Genomic DNA, 24040 nt, shown 5'->3' with positions numbered 1-24040 from the left:
TTTTTTGCTTGCTGGGGCTTCACTGCTCCTGATACATTCTTTTTTCTCGAATTAAAGTTGATATAATTGCAGGTTTTGCATTAGCATGAATTTTCTGAAGCATATGGATTTTGAAACTCAAATGCCTGCTATTATTTTTTCACTTTTGTCCTCAATAGTTAGCCAGTAATTTGCAAAAAAAACCCACAAATTTTAGGAGAAATGGAACAAAAATATGAGGCAAAAATCTGGACATTCTGCGAAAATCTGGACAGTTGAGAGGTATGAATTTCCCTCTCACCAGGCTGAGTAAGTAGAAAGTCATAGTCAGTTGCTTAACAGGGGCCAAGATCTGCCACATTACGCACTCAGTCAAGTAATTGAACCACCAGTACCAGCATGACTCAGTCATAGTCCATGTGGCTGTAAATGGCCTGAGACATACATGCCTAGAGGATATGAAGAGACACATCGTGGAGCTCTCAGAATATGTGTCCCAGGCTGGTACAAGCCTAGCATTGAGCAGCATTTTACTTTTGCCAAGGATGATGCCACAATATGAACAAAAGATTACTGACTTTAATAATTGGCTTTATTTTTGGTGTCAATCTAAGGGGATGCAATATTTGTCAGCATGGAAGGAGATAGATAACAGTCCACTCTGTTTTGCCAGGGATGGTCTGCACATCTTCCCTCTAGGCTTTTGACTATTAGCTAAAGCATTGTCCTGCACCATAGTGTCTTTTTAGACAATGCCAAACTGAAAGTACTTTCAACATAGCAAAGAAAAAGCAAGAAATTTTAAAGGTGTTACTGCTCAAATCTAAACATTCTAAACAGAAAACTCTACTCCCTAGAATCTCTCTTCACCCTAGAGAATGCTGACATCTGTATTGCCACTGAGACATAGTTTAAAGCCGTAGAGAGCGCACAAATAGTGCAAGATTATAATGCCTTCCACACATTTAGACCAGCTACTACCCAGACTTGGACTAAAGGTGGAGGTGCCTCAATTTACATTAAAATAAATATACCTCAAGGCCGGTCAAACAGGACAATGCACTTAAGCTTTTCCACATTCAAACCACCATAGGCAAAATCCAATACCACTTTCTTGCAAGCTATAGGTCCCCCGCCATGACCCAGGAAACTCATAATATATATTTAAAATTATTGTAAACATTCACCAATCAATATAATACCATATTTATGGGAGACTTTAATTACCTCACTGTTAACTGTGGGAATCATATGACACCAAATGTGCATGCAGAGAGATTCCTGGGTTTTGCAAACACAAACTCCCTGGACCAGATTGTCAGTTCTCCAACAAAGAGTGCAACCATACTGGATCTGCTCCTCACTAATGCGGGATAGTGTTGCATAACTCCTAGTGCAATGCCTTCATTGGTAAGGTCAGACCACAGAATGGTCTCCTTTGAAGTAAAAATAAAATCTGGAAGCACAGCTAACCCTGAAATATTCAGGAACTACTCTAAGGCTAACTTTTTAAGTGATAATATGTCAAAATTTCAACCCCCCCATAAATCCTGACAACACTGCTGCCTATGCAGAAGTGTTCACATAAACCATATACAAGCATGTTAAAAGCTGTAAAGAGGTAGCTGTACCCCACCAGGAAGAAATACAGAACTAACTCAAAAAGCAGGCCACCCTAGTGGAATCACAACATCAGTAGGCTGTATAATAGAAGGAAGAAAATCATGGCAAAAATTAGGAGGTGCAGCACTCAACAGGATAAAAGCACTCTGATCAAACCAAACAAACAACCCAGAGCCCAAATAAAGTCTACTAAAGCCAAATTTGAGGTAAATTTGGTCTCCCAGGCCAAGGACAACCACAAGACATTCTTTAGCTAAGTCCACAACCTCAAAGGCAATACACAATTGTGTGCAAAGCTCATTGTAAATGGCACAACTTATACTGAGCCAGAAGATATAGCAAACCTACTGACAGACAAATCCAGCTCCAACTTTACCCCTATCGCCCCATCAACCTTCCCTCAAGAAATACTATCAAATATAACTCCCACTGCTATCTGGGAACAGGCCTTTAATGCTCTATCTAAGGCTAAGAACACTGCAAAGATGGGCCCAGACAATATCCCAAGATGCTTTCTAAATAGCATGAAACATGATGTATCAGGTCCTCTGGAATTGCTATTTAACTGTAGTCTCCAAACAGGCTTCATCCATCATGAATGGAGGACAGCAACATTCATTCTTCTGCACAAAGGTGGGTCATCTACAGATTCAGGAAACTACAGACCCATAAGCCTCACTAGTTTCATATGCAAGGCAATAAAGAATTATCATGAGCTAAACCCAAACATAAAACTACTGTTCAATCTCAGCCTTACTACAGGATATGTGCCCAAAGAGTGGCATACAGCAACAGTGGTCCCTCTCCATAAAGGTGGTGCCTCAACGGATCCTGGAAACTATCGCCCCATAAGCTTGACTAGCTTGGTCTGCAAAGCTATGGAAAGGATCATCATGGACCTCATAAATAAAGATATTGGAGACCTACAGACACTGGATCCTACCCAGTTTGGCTTTGTTAAGGGCAGATCCTGCCTCTTAAACCTGGTTGATTTCTTTGAAACAGTCACCAAGGCCATTGACGAGGGGAAGGTGGTCCACACAGCCTACCTGGACCTCGCAAAAGCCTTCGATACAATACCCCACTCAGGCATTATAGATAAGCTCACCAGCTTAAATATAAACCCCTATGTCACCAGATGGATTGCAAACTGGCTCAAGGACAGAACCCACATGGTTAGAATTGCTGGAGCCATGTCAGACTCCAAACCAGTCACAAGTAGTGTCCCACAAGGCTCAGTCCTGGGACCTCTCTTGTTCGGTATATATTTCTCAGAGGTACAGGCCAACACGGAAGGACTGTGGCTGACCAAGTTCACAGATGACTGCAAACTGGGCGCCATAATCGACTCTCCAGCCGACACAAGCATCCTCCAAAAGGGCCTCATAGAAACAGACAACTGGTGCCAGAGCCATGGCCTCAAGCTAAATGCCAAAAAGTGTATAGTCATCCCTTTGGCAAAACAAAGTGCCCACAAATTACCACATAGGTGGTAATCCATTAAGTACAGAAGAAGTAATTAGGGACCTGGGGACCCAAGCTGATAGCAATCTCTCATTTGACAACCACGTGGCCAAAGTGGTTAGAAAAACATTTTATATAGCCCACCTAATCATGAAGAGATTCACATCTAGATCAGGGAGGTCATCGTGCGTCTTTACTCATCCCTCATCAGGCCCATAATTGAGTACAATGCCCCTTTTGGGATGTACCTTACCAGACACCTGCAGCAACTGGAAAGACCCCAAAAGTACCCCACCAAGAGGATCAAAGGGCTCAAACAGATGCCATATGCTGCCCGGTTAAAGAAACTCCAGCTCTACTCAGTGGCATACCGCCTGTTCAGAGGCAATCTGTGCCTGACGTATAAAGCCATGTCCAACCCGGAATTAATGGGCATGCTGCACCTCAGAAAATCCAAATCCCATCGAGCTACGCGCTCGAGAGACTTGAATCTCAGCACTGAAATAAATAGGACATGCTGGAGGGACAGATTCATAACCCAGAGGCTCCCTTCACTCTAGAATAAAATCCCAGTCCAGGTTAGGCAGAGTCCCTCATTGACTCTCTTCAAGAGGAATCTTGATGAGTGGATGGGAGATCGTAGGTTTACCCCAGGTATCACTTCTGTGTCACTGTTAGACAGAGGCACAGTATACTAACCTCGAAAAAGGGCATAGCAAAATAAATTTAAAATGAGTGGCGAAAGCCAAACACATTCTGGCTAGGCTTATAAATGCCCTAGGGCAGATAGCCTAGTATGAACCTATGAACCTATGAACTAATGACATAGGAAACCTCCATACACTGGACCAAACCCAGTTTGGTTTCATCAAGGGCTGGTTATGCCTATTCAACTTGGTAGACTTCTTGGAGAAGGTCACCGAAGCAAAGAATGAAGGCAAAATTGTTCATACTGGCTACTTTAACATGAACAAGGCATTTGACACAATCCCCCACTCTTGCATCATTGACAGACTTAAGAGGTTAGGTATAAATGCTTATGTCACCCAGTGAATAGCCAGCTGTCTCACAGACAGGACTCAGGAAGTTAGAATTGGGGAGACCACCTCTGCAAAGAAGTCAGTCACAAGCAGAGTCAGGGATTAGTCCTGGGACTGCTCCTTTTTGGCATTTACTTCTCTGAAGTCAAGGCCAATGTCAATGGCCTCTGGCTGACTAAATTTGCAGATGATTGCAGATTAGGAGCTGTCATTAAATCAACCACTAACACAAATGCTCTCCAGGAAAGGATGACATAGACAAACAACTGATGCCAGAGCCATGGAATAAAACTAAATGCCAAGAAATGCATAATAGTATGCTTTGGGAAGTCATCTATTGCTGGAAACTATAATATTGACAGAGCTGACCCAGTAGTTAGGGACTTAAGGATACACATAAACAGTAATCTAGCCGTTGACCATTATGTGTCTACAGTAGTGAGGACATAATTCTATGTTGTGCAACTTATAAACAAAGCTATGGCATCTAGGTCCAAAGAATTCATTGCTTCACTGTATTCAGCATTCATCAGACCCATCATTGAGTACAGTGGCCATTTGGTATTTATCTAACTAGGCATATCCAACAACTGGAACATCAACAGAGGTTCTTCACTAAAAGAATAAAGAATATGTCTTATGTAGACTGCCTTAATGCCCTATCCCTGTATTCTGTCTCCAACAGACTGTTGAGGGAAGATCTATGCCTGACATACAAGGCATTGCCAGACCCCATTTTGATGGACCTCCTGCATATCCACAACACAAACAGCATGGTAATTATCCATTCTAAAGACTTAAACCTTGCCTGTGATATAAATAGGACCTACTCGAGAGACAGATATGTATCCCATCATCTACCCCTTCTCTGTAACAGGATCCCCATCCATGTGAAGCATAGTTCCTCCCAATCCCAATTCAAGTGTAACTTGGACAATTGGATGGGGAACAGGAAAGTCATGTCTGGTTTGGCACCAATATCTTTAATGGTCACAGGCAATCTGTAAATGGTTCTTCTCCCAGGCTACTGCTTGTAAACATTTCACCTCCCTAACCCTTGCTTACACTTTTCAAGGGTACCAGAACTTGTTAGAGATTTGGGATGCATAGCTAGGCATAAAAAAAGCCCTTGTGGTCATTAGCCTAGTAAACACCTATGAACCTATAAAAGGTTATGATAATCTATTGTAGCAGAGGTAAGTGCCAGAAAGGTTACAGGGAAGGTAGGGATAAGAGGTGTATTAATTGCATATGCACACACACACACACACACACACACACACACACACACACACACACACACACACACACACACACGCACGCACACACACACACACACACAAAACAGCCCCTCTCCCCACCTGACATAAGGATAAGAACGATCCGTTTCAGACCTCTCCCTCTGATTATACATTTCCTCTTATTTAAGTTGAAATAATTCTTTCTTTATCTATTCAGTAATAGTTTTAGTCTCTTATCATGATCTTCTTATATCTAAACCTGCATAAACAGATCTACAGTTATGGTCAGAATGCCTTCCAAGTCTTCAATTATCCAAGAAACCTCTCTTTCAAATACTCTTAGTGTTGATGAAATCCTAAAAATGACGTCTAAATATTCCACTCTTTTATAATACTCTGTTAACTGTGTAAAGTTTGGTCTTGTTTAATTTAGATTTATCTGCCAGAAACCTTGTTTTCATCTAGTACTGAAAAATAACTTTGTATGTTGCTTTCTTGTAAGCATTTTTTCAACTTTAAACACTGGATGAATCATTTTATTCAAATATTGCAGATGAATTTATATGTAAATTATATCTTTCTTTATAACGTTGAATAGAATTCAGACTCATTTTATTGCCTCTGATTGATTCTTAAAAATATTATTGAATTAAATAAATTAAGTTATTTTATTTAGTACTATTATCTGTCCAAAAGTACTGAGCCTTCATCAGAATGTTGAAACATGTAAAATGGCCACTTAAAATAATGTCATGTAATATCTCCCAACCAGTCTACAAGCTTACTAAGCTTCTTTTGAAAATATCCCAATAAAGTGAACCAAGTTTCAAAGCCTGTTTGATAACGATAGTGTTATTTAATTCTAGATTGTTACCTGCATTTAATCTCAGTTACCATTTCATTTTATTACTGTCTAACAGGAATTCAACATCTCCTCCTCTGCTGTTGTGCAACACCACTTGGTCCAAGATATTGAACCTAAGCGTCCTAAAGGTATGACACACTACTGAATCTCTAGCCATAGTTTTTCTCACCTTTTCATTAATTATTTTCTTAGTGGCATACAAGTTTGTTGCAGCTTATGTGAAATTAAATCAATGTAAAATGTCTCAAATCTATCACAAGTAGCAAGATGAACCACACATATGGAAATGCGTATGTAATTTGCTCTAGCTCCCCAGCTTGAACCATTCTATATAAGTTCAACACTTGGGCCTTCTTTGATGAAGCAACACTATGGACATATATTACAGTTAAATGTACTTATAGCTTTGTTGGTACCCCTCTTTTGATCTTCCAGTCTCCTTTGCATAGAAAAGGAAGGCTAGATTGCATTGCAGTCATTTGTCAGGTTTGTTTTAAGATGAAGACATTTAGACCATGGACACTGATGCATTGACATGTTGTCATTTGTTTTCTTTGACAGCAAACATAATCTGTAGTAAAATTCTACGTTTGGTGGCTCTGGTTTGTTTAACAATAGTTTATTTTGTTGACTGGGTTAGTCCCATTAGACCAATGGCCTCTTTTAAGGGGAGACTCAAGGTGGTACTCATATTGACAAAGGGAAATTTAGTGAGGACACTTTGGAATTTCCCCTGCTCATAGGCCATACAGTTAATGAGTACACGTGCACAACCCATTCCTATCTCAGTGGCAGCTGGGATTACTGTGTGTGAGGAAAGCCATGACGTTGAAGGGAGAGGAAGCATTGTGTATTCATTTGGTGCAACCTAGTGGACTTGTGATGGATTCAGAGATTTTGATCCAAAATGAACTATTTGCTGAATTGGAGGTAGAAAAAAAAGATTGTGTTGTTACCAACCTGCAGGCAGAAGGGTTGTGTCTTTATTGTCCCTCTCAATTAAGTTACCACTGCCATCCTAAATATTTAGGTACTATGTAACCAAAGAATTTATTCTTGTTCTTTAGCATGGAATTAAATTGTAATTGTGTCTTCTTTACTATGACTGTATATGTAACTAAACTATGTAATGCAGAGCTTTTCTCCCCAGGCCAGTGGACCTCTCTGGTCATCAAACTGGAAATAAATAAATAATACATAATTTACTGAAGGAAATATTAGTTCAAAGTGAGTCTGAGAATGACAGAGAAGCTTTATGGAGAGAAATAATGGAGAAAATCCAGAAGGAAAAGGCAGTGTTGTTGCTAGGAAAGAAGGACTATGTAGATGGACATAAAGAAAAAAATCATATGCAGGTATACAGTTGCAGATGGAGCCAAAAAGAAAGAAGACTGTAGCAAAGATAGCACTTCAAAAAGAAAATATGTTAGTAAAATACAAGGAAAACAAGAAATAGAATGAAATAGGTATGATATATGCGACAATGCTATAATTCCTCTAGGCAATGAAATTCATGAGGTAAGAGCTTTTCTTCTAAAAACTTTTTGTGACATTATTTTTGAGACTAGACATGCGGTGGTGGTGCTGTGGTAGCGTTGTCACCTCACAGTAAGACGTTGTCCTGTTCGATTCTCAGCTAGAGCGTCTTCTGTGTGGAGACATGCGTGACTGGGCGTACCTTCATTGAAGGTTGTGCGTAAGGGCCGGCAACTCGGCACGTAAAAATCTACTGCCAATCATTAGCGAACCTGAGTTCCACTCTAGCGACCCCTAACCGGGAAAAGCCGAAAGACACAACAACAACAACATGGAAAAGTTTTTGTGTGAATTTGAAAAAAAATGATAGCCCCGGGAACTTATTAGAGACTAAACAAAATTTACATTGTTCAATTTCAAATGGATATTGAAAAGATAATGTTAAAAACATTGGAAGGAATATGTAATAATGTTATTGACATTGTGAATGTATATGATAATAGTGGTTTATGCAGTGGAGGATGTGAATGTATTGTGATATTGGAAACAATAAATGAAAGAAAATGTGCACATTCCAAGTGTTATAAATGTTGGGGGGTAGAGGTGTTTTCTTTCTTTGGATGCAATGTTAAACCAAGACCACATCTGCTTGAGTTGGTGGTAGCTCATGTGGATGTAAATTATCCCATAGCACCTATTGAAAACAGTAGGGGTCCTTTATTCAAAAACATTATTTACAAAAAAATTTACATCTTTACAGTTTTAAAATATACAGTTTTCCATTACCTTTCTTTACTATTATACATTTATAATTATCTTATTTATTATACCAAGTTTTCATCCTCATTAGACCCCTTCTTTTTCCATAGCCACCATCTGATTTTACTCAATATTTTTGCCAAAATCCATTTTCCATTAAACATGATTTCATTTATCCTTTCATTCCATATAACCCATATAACATAATTTTTTATCAATTCTTTAAACATATTTTTACTTCTTCTTCTTTCAGCTGCTCTCTTTAGGAGTCGTCACAGCGGATCATCTGTTTCCATTTCTTCCTGTCCTTTGCATCTTGCTCTGTCACACCAATCACCTGCATGTCCTCTCTCACCTCATCCATAAACCTTATCTTAGGCCTTCCTCTTTCCCTGTTACCTGGCAGCTTCAACCTTAGCATCTTTTTCCTAATATACTCTGCATCCCCCCTCAGCACATGTCCAAACCAACGTAATCTTGCCTCTCTGGCTTTGTCTCCAAACCTTCCAACCTGGGCTGACCTTCTAATATACTTATTCCTAATCCTGTCCACCCTCATCACACCCAATGCAAATCTTAACATCTTTAACTCTGCCACATCCAGCTCTGATGTCTGCCTTTTTGTCAATGCCACTGTCTCCAACCCATATAACATAGCTGGTCTCACTACCCTCTTGTAGACATTCCCTTTCACTCCTACTGGTACTCGTCTGTTACAAATCACTCCTGACATTCTTCTCCACCCAATCCATCCTGCCTGTACTCTTTTCTTCACCTCTCTTCTACACTCACCATTACTCTGAACTGTTGATCCCAAGTATTTAAACTCATCCACCTTCACCACCTCTACTCCCTGCATCCTCACCATTCCTCTATCCTCCCTCTCATTCACACACATATATTCTGTCTTAGTCCTGCTGATCTTCATTCTTCTTCTCTCTAGAGCATATCTCCATCTCTCCAGGGTCTCCTCCACCTGTTCGCTACTCCACTACAGATCACAATGTCATCTGCAAACATCATAGTCCACGGGGACTCCTGTCTGATCTCATCTGTCAACCTGTCCATCATCATTGCAAATAAGAAAGGGCTCAGAGCTGATCCTTGATGTAATCCCACCTCCACCTTAAACGCATCCGTCACTCCCACTGCAGACCTCACCACTGTCACACTACCCTCGTACATATCCTGTACCACTCTTACATACTTCTCTGACACTCCTGACTTCCTCATACAATACCACAACTCCTCTCTAGGCACCCTGTCATATGCTTTCTCTAAGTCCACAAAGACACAATGCAACTCCTTCTGACCTTCTCTGTACTTCTCCAGCAACAATCTCAGAGCAAATATCACATCTGTAGTGCTCTTTCCTGGCATGAAACCATACTGCTGATCATTAATCATCACCTCTCTTATTAACCTAGCTTCCACTACTCTTTCCCATAACTTCATGCTGTGACTGATCAATTTAATCCCTCTGTACTTACTACAGCTCTGCACATCACCTTTATTCTTAAAAATCGGTACCAAAACACTTTTTCTCCATTCCTCAGACATCCTCTCACTTTCCAAGATTTCATTAAATAATCTAGTTAAAAACTCCACTGCCATTTCACCTACATACCTCCATGATTCCACAGGTATGTCATCTGGACCAACGGCCTTTCCATTCTTCATCCTCTTCATAGCTATACTTACTTCTTCCTTGCTAATCCACTGCACTTCATAATTCACTATCTGTACATCATCCAACCTTCTCTACCTCTCATTCTCTTCATTCATCAGCCCCTCAAAGTACTCTTTCCATCTGCTCAACACACTCTCTTTGCTTGTGAGTACATTTCCCTCATTATCCTTTATCACCCTTACCTGCTGCACATCTTTACTAGCTCGGTCACTCTGTCTAGCCAATCGGTACAGGTCCTTTTCTCCCTCCTCAGTGTCCAACCTCTCATACAACTCTTCATACATCTTATCCTTAGCTTTCGCCACCTCTCTCTTTGCCATGCACCTCATCTCCTTATACTCCTGTCTACTTTCTTCATCTCTCTGGCAATCCCACTTCTTCTTCACCAACCTTTTTCTCTGTATACTGTCCTGTACTTCCTCATTCTACCACCAGGTCTCCTTGTCCTCCTTCCTCTTTCCAGATATATTATATATATATATATATATATATATATATATATGTATATAAACATATTTTTACTTATATTATTATAATATCCATATATAATCATATCCATATTTATTTTATCCACTTATTTTTATCTTCAAAAATTTTTGTTTACATAATGTTTCCCATAGTTTTACTACTCTTTTACATTTCAAAAAAAAACATGCTAAGTAGTTTCCTTTTCACAATGTAAGAATATTATTTCACTTCTCTTTTGATGTGTCATGTTTCCTTTCACTAGTAATTTATCTATTACCAGTCTCCACAAAAAAACTTAACATTCTACTTTCTTATTACAACCTTTATTTCTTATTTGTATAGCTTTACTTTTTTCTACTAGATTTTTGCATGGATTAACATAATAATATTGTATCACTATATACTTATAAAATACTTTTCTTTCCTTTATATTACTTCACTTTTATCTTCCACATTAATATTATTCTTGATAACACTTCATCTCTTAATTTATACATTCTTTTTCTCTTTTACTCATTTTATCATACACCAATACATATTACACTTCCATTTTAACATTTTTATAACTAGTCTCTCATGTTTTCATTATCCACTTTTAACACTTTATATAAATTCAGTGAAGAAATATATGCCAATTAATTAACTCTAATCCACCATTCCTCATTATTTAAATACAAAACTCCTGTTTTTACTGGATTCAATCAATAACTCCATATAAATGAAAAAATAAAATAAAAACCTCCAATAATTATTTTTCAGATATTGTTGTCATCATAAAAATGCTTACTAAATAAGCTATTTTCCCATTAATACTGAATTTATTAAATATATTTGTTTCCTAAATGATAACCTATATGTTTTCTATAAAGAACACTTTTATTTTAAATCTTCTATTATTTTGTCCCATTTCATTCTGCTTACATACTTATTCCCAAATTGTATACATTAACACGGAGATGTCATTCACTGTAAAATATATTCCCCCTCTTAACTACATTATCCTAATCCTTTACATTTGTCTTTGCTTAAAGTCATACATATTGCTTCTAAACACTGATTTAGACAAAATATTACATCTTTTAGGCATTATGTACCCAGCCTCCTTCATTTTACATTTCATTTTTCTTATAATCACATTTATAACTAAAGCAAAAAATATACAACTCATTGGAGATTTTTGTTTTATACCATTCCTCATATGTATTTCTTTACTTAACCAACCAATTACTAGAATTTTTACATTATTATTAGTATATGTTTACTTACATTACTTGCTAATTTTCTCACTTATATTGTATTCTTTCATTATCATGTCCTGTTATATCAAATGCCTTATCAAGATCCCCTCTCATAAGTTTAGCTTCTTCTCTTCCATTTATATTGTCATCTGCAATCTCTCTCACTGTCATTAATAATGCTTGACATCCCTGCCCTTTTATACTATGTATACTGTTCTCCATAACATTCTCCATTTTAATTATAAATCTCTTCTGCATTATTTTCTTAAAGATCTTACAGTCATTATTATTCAGTACTATGTTCCCAGTTTTTTCACCGACTTTTATCATCTTTCTTCCAAATAAAGTATTTCACTACATAATTCTTTATATACAAAGCCTTCATTTAGACATTCATTTAAAACCTTTTAAAATATTTGTTTTGTCATTATTCTGTATCCTATTCCACAAAGTCCTGCAGCCAAATCTTTATTCATTTGTCGTAAAGCTTTTTCTAACAAATATAGAGAAATCTCCTTTACAAATTCTTCATTTTCTTGCTCTGAAAACTTTTTTCTTCCCATATTATTTTCAATTTTTTTTCTGTAACATTTATTGTACATACTGTACTACAGTATTTATAATTTGTTCCTGGCTTCTTTCTTTTTTTCCTTTTGTGTTTTTTATTCCTCTCATTACACTATCTACTTAAATATGCTAATAGTTCTATTTTTCCTTGCAAGAAATATCTTTGAATAATAACTCCTTAATCTTTTCTTGATTTTTTCTCTATACTTCGTTTTCTATCAATATATCCTGTCACTATTTTCTAAATTTTCAAATGCATCTTTGTATACTCTCTTTTACTTTTGTCTACTTTTCTCACACCGTACTGCCACTATAAGAAATATATTTATATTTTACCTTAAAAATCATCTACCATTCAGACCAACTTTTTATAAAATCCTGTCATAGTAATATGATCTCTCCATAACTGTATTATTAATCTATTTCCTTCTTCATTCCAATGATTTCTCATTTAGCCTTTTTATTCCTTTGCCTGTTTTATATATTCATTGCTTTCCTTTGTCTCTAACCATATTGTTAGATGATCAGAAAATCCTGTTAGAATTTTCTCTTTTTTATGATTAGTCCTTCTGATACTATAAAGTAATATATTTCTGTTACGTAATTGCCCCTTCTATAAGTCCATACATTTTTTTATCCCAAAGAATTGCCACATCCCATAACTTCTGACACTTTCTTACATTGTTACCTTTATTTTCATACTACCCCTTAAATCACAATTAAATCCCTAGACACTATAATATTCATATTTATCACTGAATAGTCTAAAATCTGGTGAAATAAACGTCCCCTTTCTTTGCAAGTAACATAAGCATATAATGCTATAACTGTATATATGTTCTTTCCATCTTAACTCCTCAATAGTTAATCTTCCCATTCTTAATAAAGTTATATCTAATATTTTCACTGAATTTCTGCCACATATAGCTATACCATATTATTGGTAATTTCTCGAATACAACTTTTCTCCCCACTACCATCCCATAATTTTTTGGTTTGTAATCCTTCTTTACTTGTTAAAATTCTTGTAACTTCTAATATAATTATATCTACATCACATTTATACCACCTTTCCAAAACTCTTATCCTTCTCGTCATGTTCTTAATACTATTCACATTTACAGAAAGCACTCTAAAATTATTGCTTTCCCTTTTCCTTAACTTTCTAGAAATTATAATTTTATTTCATCTGTTATCCATTTCCTTTCCTTTTCTCTTATACTTATCCCTTTAAAGTTTCTTTTTCTATCTTTCACCTTTTTACCTGTAGTAACCTTTTTACATTTACTACTTCCCAATTTATATCTTCCCCATCACTTTCTTCAGAGCCTTCGTCTGTTTCTTAGTGTTTATTTCTTTCTTTGACCTTTTTATCTAATTTATCTTCCACTTCTACTACTTCTAACACTTCCTCTCATTTTTCATTTCCATCCCTTTTTCTTATTTTCCGTATTACCAATTTCAGTTTTACAATCCATCCATAAATGCCCAATGTTGTTACATTGCTAACATTTCAGTTCACATTTCTTGCATTATGACCCAGTTTCCACAAATATAACATTTCTTTTTATCATCGTTATTTATCAAGTGTCCTTATTTTAAAAAAAATATATGTTTTGGGTTGTCTCCAGAATTTTACCACACACTTATTTCCTTCAACATTTATTATACTTGGAATATGTATAACTTTGTTGTTTTCTATTTATAACACAATATTAAAATCCAGTCCACTAGTCCATAAACCCCTTTTAACATAAACCTTTACAATGTCCAACATGTCTGTACATAAGTATTTTAAATGTACTTTCAAAAACTCTGTACTTCAGTTACAAATTGTACATGAATCTTTTTTCTTGTTAAATGCTTTTATTACTTATAAGTTCCAAGGATTACAATTCTTCTTTTCATATTCTACAAGAAAAATTGTATTTGCATAAATAGAAAATAAAATGTCACAGAATGACTCTTCATTAATAAGAATAAATGCAAACAGGTTACTACTGATGTTTGAGAGATGTATTGGAAGACTACACATACGTATATCTACAGCATTACCTGGTTAGCTCATCCAAATCTTCACTCCTATCCACAGTGGCATTATTATTTTGATAAGGTACATAACCGGTGGTGATGATGATGCAGAGATACATACATACCACCCTTGACTACTCCAATGAGTGATGCTGCAGAGGTACATACCTACCAGCCCTGAAAACACCAAATTGCACACAGTGACTGACAAGAGGGCACAGAAAAGGCACATGTAAATTGAAAAAGCAGGGTAAGGACTGCCACTCTACTAATATGCCAAAGACAGGCATGGGGCTTCAGATGTCTGAAGTGTCCCATACCTGTGCTGGCTGCCCACTCAGACTGCTGGTAGCAGCAATGGCTCCCAATTGCATGCAATGCCAGCACTCTGCTTTACCTCTGACTTTTCCATTTACGTGTCCTTTCGGCAATGGCCATAAGGACTCAAAGGAGGGAATTAATCTAAAGCCTCTTGCCCTGACCTACATACATTCACTATACCAGAAGGGAGGGAGACTACATGGAGAGCTAAACCAAGACCACATGTGAAAAGACTAAGACTGACCCAGGTTTTGTCTTTTTGCATGTGTCCTTTCCAGAAGGGAAACATTGCATTGCAGTGGCACCACTAAGTCCATGCCTACCTAGGAAAGCAGCACTATGGGACTGAGCTGAAGAGCCTCCAAGTTCCCAACTGCCATCCAGGTTGATCATAAGATCCATGGTGGTTGGATATAACACCCACTGATGCACCCAGCAGCACAAGAGCTATTGGTGCACATCTCTGAAGACAAATCATCCTGGCCCTGGCACAAAAGCGCTTGGCCAGTAAATGACAAGGGGGCAAAGAAAGGGCACATATAAAGAGAAAAAGCAGGGTAAGGATCACAAGTCCACTAATATGCTGAGGACAGGCATGGGGCTTCAGATGGTGGGCATCTGGAGTGTCCCATACTTGTGCTGGCTGCCTACTCAGACTGCCAGTAGCAGCAATGACTCCCAATTGTATGAAATGCCAGCACTCTGCCTTACCTCTGCCTTTTCCAATTACATGTGTCCTTTCAGCAATGGCCATAAGGAGCCAAAGGAGGGAGCTAATGTAAAGCATCTTGCCCTGACCTAAATACATTCACTATACCAGAAGGGAGGTAGGCTGCGTGGAGAGCTAAATCCAAGACCACATGTGAAAAGACTAAGACTGACCCAGGCTTTGGCTTTTTGCATGTGTCCTTTCCAGATGGGAAACATTGCATCACAGTGTCACCCCTGAGTCCATGCTTACCTAGGAAAGGAACACTATGGGACTGAGTTGAAGAGTCTCCAAGTTCCCACCTGCCATCCAGGTCAATCACAAGATCCATGGTGGTTGGATATAATACCCGGCAATGCACCCAGCAACCTAGGTGCAACTTTCTCAGTAGTCTGCCTTACCTCTGCTATTTCTCTTTAGATGTGTCCATTCAGCAGTGGACATAAGGAATCAAGGATGGAAGCAATGTAATATTTGCTGCCCTGACCTACATGCATTTACTGTACCAGAGTAGAGGGAGAGTGAAAGGGCACATCACAAAGGAAAAAGATGCACCAATACTCTCTCTTTTTGCAGGTGGCCTTTTGGGGAGGGACTGAAGGCATCATAGTGGCACCTGTGAAACCATGCATATTCTGGAAAGCAGCCCAGTGGGACTGAGTTGAGGAGTCTCCAAGTTCCCCACTGCCTTCCAGTATGATTCTAACATTCATGGTGTCTGGGTGTGCCGCCCAATGATGCACACAGCATCAGATTGGCAGTAGGCAGAAATCACTGTGAACAGATACATTCTTACCTTACATGAAATACTGCATGAGTGGAAACTGACAAGGGGCTACAGACAGGGCACATGTAAAGAGAAAAAACAGGGTAAGGACCACCAGTCCATTAATGAACCCAAGGCAGCATGGGACTTCAGTGGCACTCGAGGGCAGCTGATGTATCCGATACCTGTGCTGGCTACCCACTCAGACTGCTGATACCACTACTGTCTCACGACCTCCTTCAGTGTCAGCAGTGAACCTTATCTCTGCCTTTTCTCTTTACATTTGTCCATTCAGCAGTGGATATAATGGATCAAGGATGGAAGCAATGTAATATTTGTGGCCATGACCTACATACATTTACTGTACCAGAGTAGAGGGAGAGTGAAAGGGCACATCACAAAAGAAAAAGATGTACCAATACTCTCTCTTTTTGCAGGTGGCCCTTTGGGGAGGGACTGAAGGCATCATAGTGGCACCTGTGAAACCATGCATATTCTGGAAAGCAGCCCAGTGGGACTGAGTTGAGGAGTGTCCAAGTTCCCCACTGCCTTCCAGTATGATTCTAACATTCATGGTGTCTGGGTGTGCCGCCCAATGATGCACACAGCATCAGATTGGCAGTAGGCAGAAATCACTGTGAACAGATACATTCTTACCTTACATGAAATACTGCATGAGTGGAAACTGACAAGGGGCTACAGACAGGGCACATGTAAAGAGAAAAAACAGGGTAAGGACCACCAGTCCATTAATGGACCCAAGGCAGCATGGGACTTCAGTGGCACTCGAGGGCAGCTGATGTATCCGATACCTGTGCTGGCTACCCACTCAGACTGCTGATACCACTACTGTCTCACGACCTCCTTCAGTGTCAGCAGTCAACCTTATCTCTGCCTTTTCTCTTTACATTTGTCCATTCAGCAGTGGATATAATGGATCAAGGATGGAAGCAATGTAATATTTGTGGCCATGACCTACATACATTTACTGTACCAGAGTGGAGGGAAAGTGAAAGGGCACATCACAAAGGAAAAAGAAGTACCAAGACTGTTTGTATTTGCAGTTGGCATTTCGGGGAGGGATTGAAGGCATCATAGTGGCACCAGTGAAACCATGCATATCCTGGAAAGCAGCCCAGTGGGACTGAGCTGAAAAGTCTCCACGTTCCCCACTGCTATCCAGGATGATCCTAACATTCATGGTGCCCAGGTGTGACACCCACTGATGCACAAAGCATTCAGTGCCGAGCTGTAGAGTTCACCAGTGCCATAGGAATACACACCTTGATTTCTGTTGTACATCACACTATGTGGCTACCCTGCTGTCATCAGTGCACAACATCTTTATGGCCACGGTACTCGCTGAAGAATTCAACACACAGGTTGATCTTGCAAGCCAGGCATCCTCATGATGGCTCAGCACGTTTACCCCTGCTGGCACAGTTTTTGCATCTTGATTTCTGCCATTTCACTAGAAAGTGTGATCCGTGCTCAAATCAGCTCATGGGCTCTGGGACAATAATCTCAATGCATCTTTTCCTCTTCTTGTAACTAGCAAGGAGGTGTAAGCCTAGGTTTCTTCGAAAATGTAACTGTGCTGCTGGAATAGGACGTCCAGAGCATGACAGTTGCTGGTGGCTGTTGCTTTCACGAAATATAATGAAAACATTGACTATGGCCACATCCCATAAAAACCACAATAAGTACAGCCACCATTTGCGGGCTTTTCTGGCTGTGGGATACTGTGTCCTGAGCTGATCTGCTTGTCCACCTCATTCATGTAAGTGTTATACATGTTTACAACTGATGGATATGACACCAATGCCTTTGCTTCATCATGCTTTCTCCTGTGTGTGCTGAAGACTGACAAGGTTGGGTTACTGTTAGTTGACAGAAAACTGTGAAAAATACACTGAAGTTGGGACCTAGATGAATTATTCTGAGTTTAACCATGCACTGAGTAAGTACACGTCGGAACAAACTAACATAAAAGCACAATAATAAATAAATAAAACAAGCCATGTCTATAGTATGGAGTAGAAAAAGACCATAAATAAAAAACTGACAAGTTTAGTCCGTGGCAGATGAGCACTTTAATGAACAATTCAGGTACAGCGATCATTAAATCAAGTGTAATCACATACAGTAATTTAAATTTCATGTAACTAAGAAATCTATACCTTTTCAACCCAGGCCATTTTTCTTTTTAGCTTATTACATATCAAATATTCATATATAATTTCGAATTTCTAATATTTACAGTGAAGGAAAACAGTTATTTAAATGTGTAATAAAATCCATTGTAACAAGAAGAAAAAAATCAAAAACAACCTTAGAACTGTTATTGACAGTGTTTGTTTTTTCTTTATTGCATTATTACACTATCTCAATGTCTGAGGGTTAAAACATGGGAGTAGTGTGGGAGAAAAAGTGTGGGATTAATTTAAAAGCTTAGTAGGAATAATGCTTAAATGCTTAAATGTAATATTTTATTATGTTATATATTGTGTTTGCCTAAAGAAAGTTTAAGTTTCGTCCAGCGTAACCACGAGGAAATGCGATGAAGACTGTGATTGGGGGATCTTATGAGTATTGTGATTTTTTTCCCCAACTGTCAGATCTGAAGAAGCTCTAAGCGAAAGTGCTTTACCACGTGGTGATGACCTCTCGGGCATACAGCCCGAGTGCATCTGGACTTTATTTGGACTTATTTTCTGTTTTTTGTCTGTATTTCTAATTTTGATTTTGTTACTCAGTTTTTACCATTGAAACGCAGTCATGCTTTCATATTTTTCAGTTAATTTTAGTAAATTTCAAATGTTTCTGTACGATAGCATTTTGGCAGGTAAATGTGGGGGGTTGTTACTGGGGCTCGTGAATCCCAGGCATCGTGATAAAACTTAGGTAGAATATATGCCATTTTCAAATCAAGCATTACAATATTGTTTTAGCTAATACCTAATCTTAACACAAAACAAAACAATCTTCCAACAGGTATGATATGGTAAGTCTCATAACGCTCTATGTTTCATATTGAAACCAGTCTGAAAAGCCTCCAGCCAGGGTCGATCTAAGAACTGGGCTGTGTGCCTCCCAGTGCTAAGAGATTACCTGTGATGAAAGTTCAATTTTAAAAAATCAACAATGTTTTTATATCTTATGCTGTTTTAGTTTAGTTATTTAGCTATTTTTGATGTTAAACGTTGGGGTAATTGGCTTTCGGGATCGTTTTGGACCAGTCCGGGCATCATATGGCCTTAGAGAGAGGCTTGGGTTTGATTGTTAGAATAGTTTTATAGTTTTATTTTTGCGGTTCCTGATCATAAACCCACATGTGGAGGCTTAAACAAGCCGTTGCTCAATGATGTCAGTGGGGTCATTCTTCTGCTGATGTTCATTTGGCTCTCTTTCAAGAGTAAAAAATGTTTAATTAACGTAATATGGAGCCGCTAACACTTCTCAGTACAATGAGAGAAGAAAGGTGGTTTTCCTGCTTGGTCCCACTTGGCAGACGTGCAGGTATGGGTGAGAAAAGCATGCTTTTTCGGCTGAGCAACAAGTTTGTTGCCTGGCATATGGCAGGTTTTATCATTGCAAGGATTTGGCAGAAGTAGAGGAAAAGCACAGGTTTATTGCCCGTTTTATCAGCGCAAGGGTCCAGGAGTATGAAACAGATATACAACAAGATATACAGGCAGTGCTAACTTTAATTGTAATCGTGCTTTTGCATGGGGGTTAAACATGGTATTGTTTGGCTGAGCATGTTGCTTTCCTGTTGGGATATGGAGGGTTTCAACAGCGAAGAAATAAAAATGTGAAAAGAAAAAATATAAATGAATGTTTACTGTATACTTGGATTTTGAACATTTAAAACATTCCTCCTACGTAGTATAAATTTTCCTTCCTTCTCCGTAATAAATTCTTTAATTGTGAATATTAAATAAATAAAAAATGCCTGAATAAAGACTAAGGATAACTCAACGGCGACATGTCCCTGCCCGCAAAAGTCACTAAAGTTATAGCTACACCTTGAAGAAAAGCTCCTCCAATCACTTAGTCTCGCTCCTAGCCCGCCAAATCTGGGGAACCAACCAGTTGCACAGTTCTCTATCCCGGCCCATTGGTTGACTGCTGAATACATGAACCAATTACAATATTCAGTGCCTCATCCAATCACTCCCGTGCATGCCTACCCCCTGTCCAACTAGATGCCTCTACGTACTATTCCCCTAATAGGCCACCTTCCCTCGCCGCTATCCAACCAACTTTAACCAAAACACAGACATTATCCAATTGTCAGCGGAGTTACTCACTCCCCTCCCCTCCTCCCAAAGCCCTAATGTCATTCTGCCTATGCCCTTGACTATTCTATTCCCTTTGGTCCGCAACCTACAGTTAGCCAATTACATCCTATGTGATTCCCTAAATACATTCGCTGATATTCTTGAGCCATGAACCAATCATATCACAACACAGCTACCTTTCATTCAATCACAGCCAGCGTGTTATTCCCATTTAATTCACCTTCACTATCAAGACATGCACCAACCATACCGCCCCATGGCCACCTATCCCCCAATCACAATCTTCATCGCATTTCCTCGTGGTTACGCTGGACGAAAGTTACACTTAAACTTTCTTTAGGCAAACACAATATATAACATAATAAAATATTACATTTAAGCATTTAAGCATTATTCCTACTAAGCTTTTAAATTAATCCCACACTTTTTCTCCCACACTACTCCCATGTTTTAACCCTCAAACATTGAGATAGTGTAATAATGCAATAAAGAAAAAACAAACATTGTCAATAACAGTTCTAAGGTTGTTTTTGATTTTTGCTTCTTGTTACAATGGATTTTATCACACATTTAAATAACTGTTTTCCTTCACTGTAAATATTAGAAATTAGAAATTATATATGAATATTTGATACGTAATAAGCTATAAAGAAAAATTGCCTAGATTGAAAAGGTATAGATTTCTTAGTTACATGAGATTTAAATTACTGTATGTGATTACACTTGATTTAATGACCACTGTATCTGAATTGTTCATTAAAGTGCTCATCTGCCACGGACTAAACTTGTCAGTTTTTTATTTATGGTCTTTTTCTACTCTGGACTAAAGACATGTCTTGTTTTATTTATTTATTTATGTGTTTTTTATGTTAGTTTGTTAGTTGACAGGAGGAATACTGGGTTGCTATCCTTCCATTCAGTAGCCAGCAGTGGTGCACTCCGCAACTCCTTGTAGTACCCTTAAGGTGCTTTTCCAGTGGCCTGTCTGTTGAATGTTAGAGGCCATCCTGACTGATTTGTGTGCATGGTTCCACAGCAGTATAGACCATCTTGCAGCAACTGCTGTGCCAGCGGGGCACAGTAAAGAAGTTATCAAAGTAAATGTGATTCTTCTTACCAATCAGTCCCCTAGTTAAGTCAACCACAACTCGGTGTGTCAGTTCGACCACTGTATTCTGCTCTGCTTTTCCAGTGTATACCTGGAGTTTATGTACATACCCATTGGTCGAGTCTGCCAACATCCACACCTTAATGCCATACCTCTCCAGCTTACCAGGCATAAACTGTCTAAATGTCAAGCGTCCATGGAAGCTGACCATGGCTTCATCTACAGTCACCTCACAATGTTCATTGTACTGTGTTCTGCATGCATAAAGTACTGCATCCAGTATTGGCCGTACGTGATGTAACTTGTCATGACCCACACAGCCATGTGGTAGGCTCAGGTTGTTGTCATTGCAATGGAAATACTGCTGAATTTTTTTAAACCTCTCTTGGGTCATGTACTCAGCTATTGGGAAGTGACCATATACATGGTGTGTTTCTCAGCACTACCTGTACTCAGAAACATGTACAGTGGACATGTATATTCTGATACCTAGAAATGTGCGTGTGTCTCCTGGACAAACAGGACTCCACCGCGTATTGACCTTGCCTGCTTTGGCCTGCCTCTGTGCATCATAGTGATTGGTTTCATTGGCAAAAAGGGTGTACAGCTCCTCTGGGAACATCAAATTCATGAAGTCCATCTCTGTGCTAGCTGAACCCAAGTTGTTTACAGGGCCTACTGGCCCCACAAAGTCATCAATATGTACTGCTGTGAGACATTTTTCCCATGTGATCTTACTTGGTGGGCATGCTCAGCGTACCTTACTGGGTCACCTGGAACAGCTTGAAATGGAAAGTCGGGCATGGTTCAGTGATGGTGCTCTCTCATCAATGTCAGTAGCAACTGTATTGCAAGAACTTGTTAGTGAAGTACTAACAGACGTTCCATGCTGAGGCACAGTCATATCTTTGCTTGACAAGGAGCTACATAGACTCAGATCTAGTGGATTTTCTCCATCCTAATCCACATACTCTGGACTACTGTGAACCTCATATACAGTCAAAGGAACATACCCATCCTTGTCAGCACTTGCACTGTTATGGACTCTGGAGGACTTCATAGGTATGTCTGTGATAGCATGCACTTTCTTGAATACAGATAAAGGCAATTCGTAGTCTGTGTCAAAATCAGACTGCACTGGGTGACCATTATGCATGGCACCCTTCCTTATGAGTGCAAGTGGTACCTCATCCTCACTATCATGGTCAGTTTCATCCTTATTGTTCAGGTCTTCTGTTGCAAGTTGTAGTGATCTATCAGGAATGGCTGGCACAGGGGCATCATCTGTATCACAGGCAATGGCCTTCTCACACAGACGTGCGAGCAGAATCTCATCATCTGTGTCATAGTCTTCATCCTCACTCTGGCCACCATTACGTGGGGATTCAAGGTACATACCCATGTCTGAACCATCGCCGCAACCATCAGAGTCTGTTTCCTCACCCAACAGGTAAATGCTGCTTGGTTTCTCCTCCACAGATGGCATCTTTGTTGGGAGATGTGTTACTTTCCACTTGAAATTACACCTGAAAAACACAACAGTATACAACATTCTGATGTTATATACCAACACAGAGACATTGGAAAAGCAACACATCAGAAAACTATATAGTTACTGCGTGATACAGAAAATTTTTACATGATACAATGTTCAGTTTCAGTAGTTCACAATAATATGAAGCATATAACCACAATGGGGACTGTACTGTGTCTAAAACAAATTGTCAAACTGACAAAGAAACTGGTGTAGGGGGTTGGCTTGAAGTGACTCCATGTAGACAAAAACAAAAAAATCTGGCTTGTGCATTCATCGATGTGATAACAACTTCTACTTATGTGAATAACAGTGACAGCTGCTGACAGTTTTACCAGAAAAGTGATAATGACTCAGTGCTATTCTGTAAGGCACTTACTGTTAATGTGATAATGACCTGCATTTCATTACTGCAAAGTTATGCATGCTCAGACACAGGTGATAATAGCTGCACACAACCTTCATGCCTTCATTATATTACCTTGTGCAGCTGTTGATTAACACACAGTCTAATATAACAGTTACATATTACTGAGCCCTTCTTCCCACCTAAATTCCACACATGACTGACAAAGCCAGGAAACATTCCCAGAATATATGGTAGCTCCATGCTGGTAGTAGTCAGCAAGTAATAACCTTTATCTCACTCAGCCAACTACTGAGTATAATCAGAAATAGAATAATACACACAGAAATTATTTGTTGTCTTTAATTGCCTACGTTACATTATATGCTGACATATTACACTATATTTAAATGTCTGCGTGTATTCTACGTAATGTAACCATATGTAATTTGCAGAGTTAATTTCTATGTTTCGCCAGTAACCCCTCCAGTTGTTTGCATTGTGTATGCAC

Source organism: Protopterus annectens, chromosome 5.part0 (genome assembly GCF_019279795.1).
Source record: "Protopterus annectens isolate FY-2018-M chromosome 5.part0, PAN1.0, whole genome shotgun sequence".
In the NCBI taxonomy this organism is placed as follows: Eukaryota; Metazoa; Chordata; order Ceratodontiformes; family Protopteridae; genus Protopterus; species Protopterus annectens.
This window is presented reverse-complemented; position numbering follows the sequence as displayed.